This window comes from Somniosus microcephalus, chromosome 9 (assembly GCF_052327205.1).
Source record: "Somniosus microcephalus isolate GS21.2 chromosome 9, FLI_Smic_1.0, whole genome shotgun sequence".
NCBI lineage: Eukaryota > Metazoa > Chordata > Chondrichthyes > Squaliformes > Somniosidae > Somniosus > Somniosus microcephalus.
Window position 1 is genome coordinate 46,794,912 of NC_140995.1, and position 16,064 is coordinate 46,810,975.

The following is a 16,064-nucleotide window of genomic DNA, read 5'->3' on the forward strand; positions in this document are numbered from 1 at the left end:
ACAGTGGTTTACCACAATAGCTTGAGGAGAAATGGTGACTGAGTTAGAGTAGAGCATTGTGCAGAGTCTGATTTCAACATTGTGAGGGGGAAGACTATATGTGGCAGTGTATCTGGAACTTAGAAGGAATGAGAGAAGACAATTGAAAGCTGCAATGATCACAGTAATATAGTAATCTTAAAATTGAAAGAGGCAAGAAAGTTTTTAACAGAAAAGGAGAGATTGAAGCCTAGAACAGGGATCAATTTTTATTAAATTGACCCTGGTTCTCTTCCTCTCTATGTCTATCCCCAGCAATTCCTCTCTACCAAAAAAATAGTTAGGGTTTTTTTTCTCATGGGTATATAAGATTCTGAAGGGGATTGACACGTTAGATTATAAGAGGTTGTTTCCCTTGGCTGAAGCATCTAGAACTACAGGGTATAGTCTAAGGATGAGGGGTCAGCCATTTAAGACTGAGATGAGGAGGAATTTCTTCACTCAGAGGGTTGTGAATCTTTGGAATTCTCTACCCCAAAGGGCTGTGGATGCTGAATCATTGAGTATATTCAAGGCTGAGATAGATAGATTTTTGGACTCTAGGGGAATCAAGGGATATGGGGATAGGGTAGGAAAGTGGAGTTGAGATCGAAGATCAACCATGATCTTATTGAATGGCGGAGCAGGCTCGAGAGACCGAATGGCTTACTCCTGCTTCTAATTCTTATGTTCTTATAATAATGGTATCTAAAGCTGAAGTTGTATTACAGCATATTGATACCTGTATAGTACAATGCTCAGCTGGTAGATCTGGCTTGTACCATTGAATACAATGCACACTGAGCTCAGTGAGGACAGAGTTTTGTGTGTGCATGCTTGGATACATGGGCAAAGCTGGACTTCCCAGGTAGACAATGTTTAATGTATGAGAGATGGTCTCACAAATCTTGGCTTTAGTCAGATCGCTAACCTAACTTGGTGTGGATGTGCATCCAAGAATACGTCTCCCAACATGAAAGTGATGCTGTGATTGGTACTTTATTTCACTGTCATTTTTCAGCTTACCTCTCCCTAGATACAACTTTCTTTCTTTGAGTGACAGATTAGTTCGATAAAGAAATGCAGTAGATGTAGTGCACATGGATTCTCAGAGGCATTCAACTATGACGTCTCACATGCGACTCAGAGGCATGCATCAGGCTGGTTAGAGAAATTCAGGCGTGCAGCACAAGAGGAAATGTAGCAGCATAGATAAAAAGTTGGTTGCTGGACAGGAAACGGAAAGTTAGGGTAAATGAGTGTTGCTCAGATTGGAGAAGTGGTAGGAGTGGTGCACATTTGTTCTTGGCATATATAAGAAAGAACTTGCAATTATATAGTGCCTTTCATGATCACAGGATGCCCCAACGTGATTCACAGCCAATGAAGTACTTTTGAAGTGTAGTCACAGTTGCAAGGAGTGACAAAGAGTTATCAATTAAAAATGGTCTCAAGGAAAATGAGTGTAGAGGTTAAGAGAAATTTATTTCTAGAAATGGTTCTTGGAAGCTACATTGCTTTGCTTCAGGAGATAGTTCAGCAGAGACCATTAAATCTTTAACATTAACATTGGATAACCCTTTGGAGTAGAGTCTATTGGGTGAGATCATTGCGGTGGGGTTAGTTCTAAAATGATCTAACAAAGACCCAGCAGAAAACGCCTCCTTCTGTGCTGTAAACCTCTATGGCTCTATTTCTGATCAATTCCTTTGCCTCCAGATTTGAATTATTCTCTGAACTCAAGTCTGTCTTTCCTTTCCCCTTCTGCCGATTTATCTTTTTCTTGCTTGCATGCACACACATAATCAATCCTCTCAGCAATGTTTACCATTAGAGTTTTGTTGACTTTCTCCAGTCCCCTGACATTCTCCAATCTCATTGCTATCAGGCTGCACTCTCCATTTCAACGACCAACTCATAGCGTCCCAGATGTCACAGTGACTGCATTACTTGGCCTCAGCAGCTGTTGTAAGAGTGCCAAATCTCCATGTTTGTGCCGGGAACACACGAGCTGCTGCAGCTGAACCGTAACGTTTTGCATCAGTTCCTAAGCTTCAATTACCCATGGAATTCTATCCCATGGAATTCTATCCCAGCCAACTTTGTCATCGGGAACTCTTTCTCGTAAGTGCAGAAATTTAAATGCAGTGTTAATCACTTTGCAAGCCAGAAATACCGAGCATGTAGAAGATTGTGCGAAATCTGGAACTTGATATCAAGTGCAGTTTCTCTCAGTCTTTCTGTATATCTATCATTGTTAAGGTGCATCAAATATCTCTTTATACAACTCAAGTGTTAAGCAAGACAAAAAAAACTATGGGGGAAAAATTCGGTATCGAACATTTTGGGGCGCTAACATTGCCTGGGCGCGAACTTTAGCGCCTGCCACTAATTAGCGCCGGCGACAGCAAAATTGAGTTTTAGCGCCCGAAGAAGGAAGTGTAGCACTAAATCAAGTTTTCCACTTACTTCTTAGGGTGCTAAAGTCAGAAAGCGGGGAAGAGACTTCAGCAGCGCTGCACAGTGGGCCATGCTGCGCTGCCGCGTTCAAAGGCTCCTTCCCTCCCTTAAAGGGAAGGGCGATCGCTGCAGACTCTGCAATTTAAAAAGAACCTACTTGGACCACCAAGGCAGCCGCGATCAGCCTGGCTCTCAAGCTGAGTGCTGGGCTGATCGATCGCGGGCAGGAACCCACGAAAAAAACTAGAACAGGAAAGGTAAGTTGTTTTTCCACTTACCTCAGCCACCTCACCTTTAATCATCGCCCCTGAAGCGACGGCCCGCCCAATGTACGCCTCCCGCAGCTGTTGGTGTTTTCGACCGGCGCTGCTGCAGGGGACAGAAGTCAATTTTGGGTCCGGGGTGTTACTGGGGCGATGCACATAGTGATGACATCACGATCTCCGGGCGAAGGAGATTGGGGTGCAATGTGGTAGTGCCATCGCAAAACTCCCACTAGGGGCACTAATGGAAGGCGCAAAGGCACCCAATTTCACCCCCTAATGAACATTAACCCCCACCACAACAGACAATTAGCTGTGCGCAGACACATTTTGAATTAATAGAGGCTGAAAATCTGGTCCAGATCAAGGAAGGACAGCGGGCTGATTGGTTGGCAGCAGCTGGAATTTGGTCAGAACACGGTTCTGCAGGGTGTCTGTCTTGTTTTTCCTATGCAGCCATTTTCCAGCAGGGGAGTGGTGGGCAGATCTTCTGCCAACCTACTTCCAACAACCTCCGCCATCCCACGCTCTGCCTCACACACCCCCACCCTCCCCACCATGACTCCGCCCCACCCCACACCAAGATGGCATGTCTGGAGAGTTCTCAGCCAGCCCAGGATTTCTGGCCAGGCCCTCTTATATGCTGAAAGCTGATGTGAGTTCCACTGAAGCCAGATGAAGGAGCCCAAAATTTCAGAAGGGAAAAGTGATCTGAATGGCTCCTGTTTGAGGCGAGAATCCCTTTATGCGTCAACCATGGGAAAGCCTCTGCTAGCGACTTATTAAAGAAGTATAAAAGAAGTATTTTGTTTACTTCTGCATATGTTCTGTTTGCTGTGCTTGTGGGCAACTGCCCTTTCATTTCTGCACGATAAAAGAATGATCGACTGCAATGGGGAGATGAGGGATTTTTTTTTTACGCAGTGTGTTATTACAGGTATCTGAAATGCACTGCCTGAAAGCAGATCCACTCGTGACTTTCAAAAGGGAATTGGATATATACCCGAAAAGGATAAATTTGCAGGGTTATGGGGAAAGAGCAGGGTAGTGGGGCGAATTAGATAGCTCTTTCAAAGAGCCGGCACAGGCACAACGGGCTGAATGATTCCAAATATTAAAGGTAAAATAATGTTATTCATAGTTTGAATGTATGTAGCGTTTGGGCACATTTAATGCACATATCCACCAATGTTCCCACTAAGGTGAGCGCGCCCATGGCCGCGCACTAATCTTATAGATCCCGCTCAGGCCATTCACCGGATTTTACATTGTAAATACTGCGCATGCGCAGAAATGTAAAAGAACCGCACATTAAAAGAGACAGGCTGCGCAGAACAAAGCGCAGCTTACAGGGAACATTGATATCCACTATGTTTTTGTGTTGTGTTTACCCCTTGTGTCAGCTGTGGCTCAGTGGGTAGCACTCTCGCCTCTATGTCAGAAGGTTGTGGGGTCAAGTCCCACTCCTAGATGAGACATGAGCACAGAAATCTAGGCTGACACTCCAGTGCAGTGCTGAAGGAGTGCAGTACTGTCAGAGGAGCTGTCTTTCGGGTAAGATGTTAAAGTGCACGCGCAGGTGAATGTAAAGAATCCCCTGGCACTATTTTGAAGACGAGCAGGGGAGCTCTCCCCAGTGTCCTGGCCAATATTTATCCCTCAACCAACATCACGAAAACAGATTATCTGGTTATTATCACATTGCTGTTTGTGGGAGCTGTGTGCTAATTGGCTGCTGCCATTACGACTACACTTCAGAAAGTATTTCATTGGCTGTAACGTGCTTTGGGATGTCCGGTGGTCGTGAAAGGCACTATGTAAAATGCAAGTCTTTTTTGTGAACATTTGTATAACCCTTGTGTATATGCCCTATTCCTTAATATTTCACTGGTATGAGAGAGTCATGGGCCGGAATTTTGCTGGCACTCAGGGGATGGGTTTAGAGGCAGAACATCCGGCAAAATTGCTAAGATTGACTGTGGGTTGGAAACCCACTGTCAAGCTGCCTCCAAACAATCTTCCCAGGTGTCGGGTCCCCGATTTGCACATGGACCTGACACCTAGTGGCGGGAAGAGGATTATATGCACTTAACTGCTTGTTAACAGGTTGTTAACAGGCAGTTAAGAGGCTTTTTGCAGTTTTGACAGGTCTACTGCGGGTTTCCCAACATCCAGACACCACGCCAGGTAAGTGCGGCATGCTGTGCGTCTACTGTAATGTTTCTGCATTGATGACAGCTGCAGAAGTGGTGTGAAGGATCCAATGGTGAGTTTCAGAGGTAAGAAAATGTTGGGAATATCATTTTTCATATAAAATTCTGACAGGGCTAGACAGACTGGATGCAGGGAGGATGTTTCCCCTGGCTGGGGGGGTCTAGAACGAGGGGTCACAGTCTCAGGATATGGGGTAGGACATTTAGGACTGAGATGAGGAGATATTTCTTTACTCAGAGGGCGGTGAACCTGTGGAATTCTCTACCACAGAAGGCTGTGGAGGCCAAGTCACTGAATATATTTAAGCAGGAGATAGATAGATTTCTAGACACAAAAGGCATCAAGGGGTATGGGGAAAGAGCGGGAATATTGTATTGAGATAGAGGATCAGCCATGATCATATTGAATGGCGGAGCAGGCTCAAGGGGCCGAATGGCCTACTCCTGCTCCTATTTTCCTATGTTTCTTTATTTCTAATGCAGTTACACTTTTTTGTAGGTGACAAGATTTGGATTGTGTGTGCAGTCCCACCTCATTGGGAGAACCGCTCTCACCAGTGACAGATCGCTTCTGTAACCTCACCTGCAGCTACCATCTGTTCTAGCCTAAGGAGGGAGTCACTGGAGAGCAGGGTGCAAGGGCTCCCCTTTGTACAGTGATTGTCAGTGTTTGCAGCACCTGAATGCTGTCAAACCCTGAAAAATCAGCTGTCAAGGAAAATTGTGTGTGGCCCCTTTATGAAAACCGGTAGATGACGCTTCATCAACTGACGTCATCTGACACCGGCTTCCTTTTAATTGGCCGGTAAGCCTGCAGGGTGGACTTAACAAGGCCAACTGATGCAAAATCGCGTCTGTGCATCTGATGTCATTGGGGGCGGGACTGGAACACAGAAGGCAGCCTTCACGCTCCCAAGCCGCATTGATAGGAAAAATCACGGCCATGGTGTTAGATGACTATTTAACCAACAACTGAGCCATTTGTAGTGCAGAAGGCCCGTGGCCTGCCTCTGCAACTAAAAGTTTGCTTAGTTGGAGCCGCTGAGGGCTCGTTGCTTTCAGAGACAGTGCCTACAGTCACTTGTGTAGTGCTATGTGATGCCTGTGACAACTGCTTGCACAGTCAGCATGCACTCTGCTTACTGACAATTTACTTCACACTCTGATTTTAAACAGTGCCAATGAGAGGAGCAAGGTCTGTGCTGACATGCGTTCCACTGAAGCTGGATGAAGGAGTTCAAAACTTCAGAAGGGAAATGTGATTGATTACCTGAATGGCTCCTTCTTGAGGAGAGAATCCCTTCATGAATCAACCATGTTAGTGCAGCTGAGGCCTAACTCTGCCCTTCCTGACATCCGTACACAGACACTTTCCAGTGGCTGGTGATCAGGAACAGGATCAGGAACTCTGCGTGATTCTTATCTTCTGTAGCATCCCGACTGCGGGCTGAAGTCGGCTAACACAGCATAGAATAAGGTTCTATATGACTCGGTACTGTGGTTCATTAATATGTTAAACCATCAGGTGAGCACTGAAATCGATTAGATTTCTTTCAACCTATTAGCCTCAGACTCAAACAAGTTGATTTATTTTGGTTTTAACAATTTCCTACTTTGACACAGAAATTACAAAATGGAAACAGGCCATTCAGCCCAACCAGTCCGTGTCAGCATTTACCTTTCATGTGATATTTTAGTCCTAAACACATTTACCCATCCCTTCAACCCTTTTCCTTCAATCCCCTATCCAATCTAATATTGAATGTTGACAGAGTTTCTACCTTAACCACTAGCCCTGGAAGTGAATTCTACCACCTCACAACTCCATGTGTGAAGATGTATGTCCTGCTCTCTGTTCTAAATCTTAATCCATTCACCCATCACCCCTGTGCTTGCTGACCTACATTGGCTCCCAGTCCCCAAATGTGTCGATATAATAATTCTCATCCTCATGTTTAAATTACTACCTGGCCTTGTTGCTTCCTATCTCTGTAACCTCCTACAACCCTCCGAGATCTCTGCGCTCCTCCAACTCTGGCTTCGTGCATCTTCAAGGTGCCTTCAGCCGCCTATGCCTTAAACTCTGTAATTGCCTCCCTCTCCTCCTTTATGACACTCCTTGAAACCTACCACTTGGACCAAGCTTTTGGTCACCTGTCCTAATATCTCCTCCTTTGGCTCAATGTCAATTTTTGTCTGATTACACTGCTGTGAAGCACCTTGGGATGTTTTACTACAATAGAGGCTCTATATAAATGTAAATTGTTGTTGTTGAAAACTTGTATTTACGGCCCCTCAATTCTTGACCCCTGAACTACAGGGACTTCTTTGCTGGTTTAGTCTGTCTTTCCAACAGCCACAGTGCTGCTATTCTGAGTGGGGACACATGCTAATTATTTGCAATCATTTGCTATTTGGCAATCACTATTTCATTCTTCACAACAAGTGATAATTTAATATATTGGTTTTATTTTTTTGGCAAAAAAAAGTAAATTGTCACTAAAGCTCAGCAGTAAAAAAGTAACTAATTTATCAAAGGTTGCAAATTATTTAACTCAGTCGTTGTATTTATCAAATCTTTTCTGTTTTAAATAAATAGAAAGAACAGTAGGAAGAAAACAAAATGGTTTTAATAAAATGCTTCTGATCGGAATAGAAAAGAGAAATAAATGATAGAATCCAACCCTTGTGATTAACCATAGGAAGGATGTTAAGCCCTTGGAGAGGGTGCAGAAGAGATTTACTAGAATGCAACTAGGGATGAGGGACTTCAGTTATATGGAAAGACTAGAGAAGCTGGGCTTGTTCTCCTTAGAGCAGAGAAGGTTAAGGGGAGATTTGATAGCGTGGTTCTAAATCATGAAGGGTTTTGTTGGAGTAAGTAAGGTGAAACTATTTCTAGGGTCGGTAACCAGAGGGCACAGATTTAAGGTGATTGGCAAAAGAACCAGAGGTGATATGAGAAAACAGTTTTTTACATAGCAAGTTATGATCTGGAATGCACTGTCTGAAATGGTGGTGAAAGCAGATACTATAGTAATTTTCAAAAGGAATTGGTAAAATACTTAAAGGGAAAACATTTACAGGGCTATGGGGAAAGGGCGGGGGAGTGGGACAAATTGAATAGCTCTATCAAAGAGCCGGCACAGGCAAGATGGGCTGAATGGCCCCCTTCTGTGCTTTATCATTCTAAGATTCTTTGAACTGCCAAGTCAAGAATGGAAACCATAATATTTTCAGACAGTTACATAGCTACACAGTAAGCAGCAGAAATGCCTGCAGGAATTAAACAGTGAATCCACCCCCAAGGGTAACATTTCCTTTAGCAGTACAACTGTGATGCTGATTTTTTCAGCTGGCAGCTGTTGATGATTCTGCCATTCACATTTACACCTCTTCTAGGCTCATCTTTTGTTTCTTTACTTGTCCCACTACCATCTCTTTTTGCTTTATAAAATCATACCTTTTGTCATTTAATCACTCCTGCCTTCCAACCTTCCACCCTATCGCAGACCTTCCCTTTTGTTGTTTCCTCCCCTCCCCCCTTCCCCTGCCCCTGCATTTGCTTAAAATCTGTTACATCACTAACTTTTTCCAGTTCTGACGAAAGATCATTGACCTGAAATGTTAACTCGGTTTCTCTCTCCACAGATGCTGCATGACCTGCTGAGTATTTCCAGCATTTAATGTTTTTATTTCAGATTTCCAGCATCCGCAGTATTTTGCTGTTGTAGTTGTGATGGTGATCTATCTTTCCAACTGAAAACCTAATTGTCTTTCAGCCTTTGCAAGCCTACCATAGGAGAAATCTCCATTTTCCGTGGCAAAGACAACATAAATTGATCTAGATAGAATATACCTAAAATACAAGATAGTCACCAATAAATCCAATGAGGAATTCAGGAGAAAAATTTACTCAGAGTGGTTAGAATGGTACCACAATGGGGTGGGGGATTGCGGCAAATAGCATAGATGCCTTTAAGGGTAAGCTGGATAAGTACATGAGGGAGAAAGGAATAGAAGGATATGTCGATAGGGTGAGATGAAGTAGGGTGGGAGGAGGCTCATGTGGAGTATAAACACCGGCACAGACGAGTTGTTTCTGAGCTGTCAATTCTATGTAATAGTACGAACAATGCATTTGCTTCGAGATGGTCAAAAATCTTTGGGATTTGAATGGTGATGACAAATAGATTTAGGAACATACCGGGGTAGATTTTCAAATTGCTGCCTAGGTATTAAACTGACGGTGTGGATCGACCACCTGTTATAGAAACTGCCTGATTTTCATTGAAATCCATGGCAACATACACAGGACGGTTTCTATAATGGGCAGCCGATGACAATGCCAGCGGCAAGTTGTAAACCTACTCCACTGTCACTCTTTTTTTTATTTACATCGGGCCAGAATTTGCAGTGGGTGTGTTGGCGTGCTTGCAAAGTATGCCGTCACACTGCCTTTGAAATGGACCGCAAGTTCGGAGGGGCTAATTCCCGAACTTGCGATCTGTCAAGTTACGCCTCGACAGATGATCCGCACCGATGGGGAAATCCTCATTGCTGGCACAGAGTTGGGATAATTGTCCACCAACTGCCCAGCAATTATGTACAAAAATCTTATGGCTGATGCAAACAGACACAGGGCCTGTTTGCATCAGCGTAAGGGGATACCTCAAAAGATCCAAAGCATCGTTCGGCATGTTTTAGCTCATATAAAAGTGAAATTGAAACATTACAACAGATGGAAGCACCTGAGCTTGTTTGAATAATTTAGCCGTGAGCTTCATAGAATTGCGAAGAGCTCTTTTTATTCATTTGTTTGAGCGTCTACACATTTAATACCTATTATTACTGAAATCCTGATGTTAAAGCCTAGTGCTGTAATTTCACCAGTTTGTTTTGTGTGGGACAATCTGAGTGTCCCTTGTAAGATTCGAAATTTTCAGTAATTAATCACGCAAGAAAATAGGGTTAATAAGACAGTTTATTGACCAAAAGAAGCTTGTACAGAAAAACCTTTGATAAAAGGGCATACAAAATGGCCGCCAGACCTCGTGATCAGTTTCTGAGACCATTTGATTTCTGTTACTGCAAGCCAGACAGGCTTGTGGATTGAGGACAGTAAGCCCGCGAAAGCCAGTATCGGGAAACCGAAACTCATGGAACTGAGCATACATACTAATTAGATTCTAAGTACAGGACAGTTTTGGGTAACAGGATGAGGCCCATCAAGAAATGGGCGGACAATTGAACGAACACTTAAACCCATTTACTGTACAAAGGAAAACCGTTTAACAGCCATCGAGGGCAATCTCCAGACCGATCAATATACGAACCGAATTACTGTGACAAAGTAAAAGACATTATCGGCCCAGGAAGGCCAGTTAAGCTATCACCGGCTCCCGTTACAAAGACAAAGCGCCCCTGCAGAGATTTCTGCCCGCCAAAATATTACAAAGACTGGACTATGATTTGGCGGGAGATAAGACTGTCCCAAAAAGGTATAACTGTGGATTGAAAAGTCCATCAGAGGCTACGCTTCGCTTCGGGCTGGACTTCGGTTTTCATTTCTTCAACGCTTGGGAGTACGCTTCGTAGCTTGGCTTCACGCTTCGCTTCGGAACTTCTGCGATTCTTCGGTTAAGGCAGCACTTCGGTTTCGGAACGTGGTCGGTGTTCGGCCAGGCAAGGCTCGGCCACGACGGGAAGACGACGAGGGTGGCCCGGGTACTTTTGTCGGGAGATCATCGACGACCCAGGCCGAAGAAGAAGACACCCTCAGAAGGATAATTATGACTGCATAAAGAAAGCTTTTTGGGGCCAGCGTCCCGCCCCGAGGAAGACCATCGGGAGATCGACGACCCAGGCCGGAGAAGAAGACACTCAGGGCCTAGCACCCCAGTGCCTCAACATCCCATTTGGTAACGGACCTTCCATGTGCATCCATTTCTACAACATCACATCGGTAGCAGAGTCTCCAAGGTGCATCCAGTTCTTCGGCAGCCTTTCAGTAAAGGTAACACAGGTTTAACGGATTCATCCATGACGAGCGCTCATCAAGGCTGTATCTGCTGCTGCATCGCGTAAGAAAAACAAGCTACGCCAGAAGTTTCCAAATCCACGTGACGACGGAAAGCTGTGCCAAAAAGGCTGCGAACCCCCTTTTCGCGAATCTGAAAGTGGTGAGCATGATCCCGAGTTCCTCAAGTCGAAACTTAGTTTAGGTCTAGGGGAGGGGGTTAAGGGTAATCGTAATGTGTTTCCCCTTTTTCGATGTGCCGTGTGTTTCCCATTTCCATAGAGTTAAGTTTATAGATATGTGCATGCTTGCAGTTACTTTAATCTGTGCTTATGACACGTATTTTATAATGCTGCAAACTGTTTAATAATAAAAGCATCCATTTCGTGCTATTCAACCTGGTCTATTGAGTTTTTCTCTGCACTACAGTTCCCTGCACCTAAGTCCAAGGTCTAGAACCGTAGGGAAGAGTGGGTCGAACCACTCAAGGGTAATTATTGCACGAAGCCTGGTAGGAGACCAGAACGAGCAAGAGAAACCCCCTACACCCTGTTCAGTTCTCTGTACCTCATGTGGTTGTGACGGACTGAATTCAACCGGTACTAAATCCCAAATAAAGAATGAAACGTTAAACCTATATATTTATATCTTATTTCCTGACATTAAGGGGGAGAAATACAGTATCGCCCCATTTGGGGCGCAATTATTGGCCAGGGGCAAAGATTAGCGCCTAGCGCTATTTATCACCTCCGACTGCAAACTTGGCTTTTATCGCCCCTGAAGGTGATTGGAGCGCTAAATCAGGTGCTTCACAACTGTCTTAAGATGCAAAGGCCGAGGAGCGAGGCGCTACCTCAGAGCGCTGGCGAAGCTCATGTGATGTCAGTCAGCAATGGAACACAGACACAATGGCGCCGGCCAGTTCTTAAAGGGGAGGGTTGATCTTGCTCTCCATCTACATCCTGCTCATTGCAGCCTTGAATCTCGGCCTGGAGAGACCTGTACATCAAATCTGCTGGAAAGAACAATGAGAGACCCAGGGAAAGAGCTGCAAAGTGCTGCTCAGTACCCAAAACTCCTTCACACAGCGTTGAATCTCTCCAGAAGTCTCTCTTTCTCTCTCTCAGAATGTGTGGTGCAAAAATGTCACCAACAAAAAAAGGCAGGAAGCGGTCGCCTTTAAATAGCGCTCCCCCAGTCCCTTCCTGACTGCAAAACGCTCCCCTCAACCGGTCGTTGCTAGCGGCAGGCGGTAAGGCAGGGGGCGCCACTCAATATCCGGTCCGGGGCGCTACCGGGGCGTTGCACACTTGACTGACGTCATGATCTGCCGGCGCAGGAGATCGTGGCAGTAGTGTTTAGCACCACCGCAAAATGTCTAGTTAATTTTGTGAGTGGCACAAACATCGCCGCACATGGGCGCTAGTTGCTTTGCGCCCCATTAGCGCCCTCTTAGGGCGCTAACGGGAGGCCCAAACCAACTGATTCTTTCCCCCTAAAGCTTTTAATACAACATTCAGCGTGTCAGGTGCCCATCTGCACCCTCTTTTCTCCTATAAGCCTGATGCAATGGCTCCCACATATCTGTCAACACTGTAAGAGGAAACTCGGCGTGTCCACTAATTGGAGCAGCAGGCCCACGTGATCTCAGGTACGCTTACCCATACGCTGCACCCTTGGCATCTGTGGACCATTACTCTGCCCTCGAGTACACAATGTCAAATAGCAAGTTCGCGAAGGAAGTTCCCCATCAGGTAAGTTCGTATTCTATTCGGAGGCCGGCGGCGTACTCTGTAGGTACGCCACCGACCGCAAAATCTGCCCGATCATTTCACTCTAGCTGAATGAACTAAACCAGGTGTCAGCCATGGATCAGTGGTAGCACACTCAAGCACCACTCCAGGGACTTGAGCACATAATCTAGGCTGACACGCTAGTGCAGGACTGAGGGAGTGCTGCAATGTTGACGGTGCCATCTTTCAGATTAAGCGTTAAACCAAGGCTCTGTCTGCCCTCTCAGATCCCATGGCACTATTTCGAAAAGAGCAGGGGAGCTCTCCCCAGTGTACTGCCCAATATTTATCCCTTAACCAACATCACTAAAACAAATTATCTGGTCATTTATCACATTGCTGTTTGTGGGACCTTGCTCTTTAAGGTATTAAAAAATAGCATTTTCTGAATTAAACTTGAAGTACTCCTGTTTTCATTCTCTTAACAATTACAACAACCTCATTTGTTTAAAATGTCCAAATGAGTACACAACAAAACCTATGTGATAGACATCTTCAGATCTGACCTGCTCACACTCATAGTATTCCCTCCATGAAGATCAAATATTAGATTTTCAAACTGATAGCAGAATTGCCACAATGTTAAAAACCAAATGATGTATGGGCACCACAGATATTTTACAAATGTTGTGGAAATATCATCACTTGCTGAGAGAATCAGAATTTAAAAGCTGATTTAAATCCTTGTTTCCAAATCCCTCCATGCACTCACACCTCTTTATCTCTGTAACCTCCTCCAGCCCTACAACCCTCCGAGATCTCTGCACTCCTCCAATTCTGGCCTCTTATGCATCCCCGATTTTCATCGCTGCACCATTGACGGCTGTGCCTTCAGCTGCCTAGACCCTAAGCTCTAGAATTCCCTTCCTAAAACTCTCTCTCCTTTTAAGGTGCTCCTTAAAACTTACCTCTTTGACCAAGCTTTTGGTCACCTGTCCTAATATCTCCTTATGTGGCTTGGTGTCAAATTTTGTTTGATAAAATGCTCCTGTGAAGTGCCATGGGATGTTTTGCTACATTTAAGGTGCTGTATAAATGCAAGTTGTTGTTGTTGCTGAATTAATTAATACCTTTTTTGACTAGTGCACCTGACAATGTTGACATATTAATATTATACCCTCCTTTCATCTCCTGCATCAAGGAAGCAGCACATACTCAGAGTTTACTCATTCTGGTAAATGTTACACATATTTCTGTTTCCTTTTTCGATTGCTTCACAAGTAAGCTATAGTGTAAAAGTACTGTTCATAATATCTCTGAGAAGCTGCTTGCCAGCAGTAATTTGTAAAGTCTTATAAATCACTTGCACAATGTCTTCTATCCATATTCCTTTGCTGCATTTGAATGGAATTCATTATTTTTTGTTTTCTGGCTGCTGGAGCAGATTTTTTTTTTGCATCTGTAGTTATTGATTAACACACAGTTACTTAATTAGAAACATTCACCAATGTTTTCACAGATGAGTCATCCAGTGCCTTGAAATCACAACCAGGAAAAATAACCACTAAAACAAAAGCAAAATACTGCGGATATTGGAAAATCCCTTGTACACTGTTCCAATGATGCTGAATGTAAGCTCGAGAAACAGCTTGGCCTTAATATTTCTCAAACAAACACCAGAGAAAAAGATGCGTAAGCTCCTGTTTGTAATTATAAAAAGAGAAAAGGTAATCCAGTGCGGAACAAGCTAATCACATCTTTTTGCAACTTCGTTGGGCATACTTTCCAATTGGTATTGAAATAAAGAAAAACTTGCATTTATATAGTGCCTTTCATGACCTCAGGACATCCCAAAGTGTTTTACAACCAATTAAGTACTTTTGAAGTGTAGTCACTGTTGTAATACCAGATTTTCAGATCAGAAAATGGGATGTAGATATGCCACACATTTGTAATTCTGGGTGAAATAGGTCAGAGTTTAATTATAGTATTGTAATGAAGTCCCTATGATGTCATTTAGATGTCATGGGGACTCCATCACCTAATTTATGTTTCCGCCCAGTGAAAGCAGGTGCCTGGGATTGTCAAACATAACCACCTGTGGAAGAATCTTGCTCTGAATACCTTCAGGCCACTTTTCTGTCCTCTGCTTTGCCTCTTTTATTGCTTGTTCCGATGATAGTTTGAAAATTGTAGCGGCCCAGTGCGTTTCCCTATGGGATTTACTTTACAATTATTCTTTGTGGCAGAATAAGGAGACCAACAGTGGAATTCCTGGCAGATGAGTTTTCGCCAGAGGTGGTCTTTACACAACTGGCAATACCCACACATCTACATCGATAGTCACAGGGGCACTGGTCAGAGCTTTAGTACATATTGAGGCTCCATTTCCCAGGCAAAGCTGTGACACTACACTTGATGTGTTCTTGAAAGTGATATGTGAAGGTTTGACTAACCTTTAAGCTGAATGATTCTTCAGAAGCAGTCCAATGACAGTATCTCATGTTTTACATGGTTATGCATGAACAATGCAGTGCCAGAGTGAATAACAGTCAGCAGAGCCTGATTTGCCTTGAGACAGCTGGTAGCAGTAATTTTTAAAAAATCATTCTTGGATATGAGCATCGCTGGCAAGGCTGGAATTTATTGCCCATCCCTAGTTGCCCTGAGAAGGAGGTGGTGGGTCACCTTCTCCCTGAATGGCTTGCTAGGCCACTTCAGAGGGTAGTTAAGAGTCAATCATGTTGGTGTGCGACTAGAGTCACATATCGGCCAGACTGGGTAAGCACAGCAGATTTCCTTCCCTAAAGGACATTAGTGAATCAGTTCGATTTTTTATGACAATCTGATGGCTTCATGGTCACTTTTACAGAAACCAGTTTTTTTTTTACTTCCAGACGTTTTACAACTGAATTCAAATTCTCACGGCCGTATTTGAACTCATGGGCACCGATATTTGCGGGGAGACAAGGAGGGAACGGGGGCACGTGTTTCTGTCTGTGTAAAAGTATTACTCCTAACCAGTCCCTTTTGGTGATGATCTTAAACGTATGCTTTCAAGTTGCATTTAAAGGGAAGCTAGATAAGAGGGAGAAAGGAAGAGGTGGATATGTTGATAGGGTTAGATGAAGAAGGGTGGGAGGAGGTTCATGTGGAGCAGTTGGGCCAAATAGCCTGTTTATGTGCTGTAAATTGAATGTAATTCTATGCAGTTACTGACTCACTAACCAGGTAAAATACATAGCTATGAATAACTATGCTAAGGGGGTGACCACAGAAGATTGCATGCAATTAGTACATTAGTTCCTGATCACCTTCCACTCATTTCTAGCCATCAGGACTGGAAATGTAGGGTTGT